Source organism: Chenopodium album, chromosome 24 (assembly GCF_948465745.1).
Source record: "Chenopodium album chromosome 24, dcCheAlbu1.1, whole genome shotgun sequence".
NCBI lineage: Eukaryota > Viridiplantae > Streptophyta > Magnoliopsida > Caryophyllales > Amaranthaceae > Chenopodium > Chenopodium album.
The window spans coordinates 27,683,816-27,684,906 of record NC_137857.1 but is presented as its reverse complement, the minus strand read 5'-3'; positions in this window follow the sequence as shown (position 1 = coordinate 27,684,906).

Genomic DNA, 1,091 nt, shown 5'->3' with positions numbered 1-1,091 from the left:
ATAACATCTGATCATCTTTGAACATCTTTAAATTCGAATAGAATTGGGACTTAAAAAAAAGAAAGTTTTAAAAAAGGAAAGTTTTATTCAAATTCTTTGATCTTATTGTTTCAAAAAGGATAATAAAGATCTTTTAGAATCTTATAGAAGATTCTAATAAATCCTAATTAGTTTAGGGATAGGATTAAACCCTTGGACCTTCCACATTATCATTGGGTCGTAGGTAAAATCCGGTTTGAGCCTAGTTTAGTATTTTGGCCATAACTTCCTCATTATTCATCAGAATTGGGCTTATAATATATCGTTGGAAAGGTCTTTTCAAGACTCATCCAACTACACAATTATTGGACCCCTATCATAGACTAAACTAAATTAGACTAGACGTTTTTATAAATAGAGTAGATTTTCAGAAATAGAAAGAAGGTATTTTATTAAAAAAAACCGCATCACTAGACTTTTCACACTTTCACTTCATTCGATTATCATTCAACGTGAAAGATATTCACCACTGGGTTTGGTTTTGGGGAAACACAATTGGGTGTCTACAGACGACCTTGAAAGTATTCAAGTTGTGTTGATATTTCAAGTGCTTTGAATAGTTTTTTTAGAGATTCTTGATGAACATCCTTAGAGACTCCTTTTCAGTAGGAACCTCAACCATCTTAGCAAAAGTTTCCCTCCACTTGTTGAATAAGGAAGTAAATCATTCTTTTTCTTTTTGTTTTAACATCTCAAGTTCTCTAATTTGTATCAATCTATGAAAGTGTTTATTATGGCATCCCAAGAAGATGTCTTCTCTTTTTCAAAGGAAAAGAAGCATTGTTGACAAGCGGTTTCTAAAGATAGTGAAACAATGAATGGAAAACTTTCCTGTCAATCCCCTTTATGTTCATTATAGTGTTAAAAGCTCTTAGATGGAAATAGGGGTTGTCAGTTGGCTTGAACTTAGGTATGCCGTTGGCATTGAACTTCTGCGGAAGAAGTTCCCTGTCCACCGAGACCCCTTGTGAGCTAATTCCCTAGAACTTGTGCTCATTGGAGAGTTTGATCAAGCTTTCCTCCATTCTCTCATCCCGTTGTTGTTTCACAGG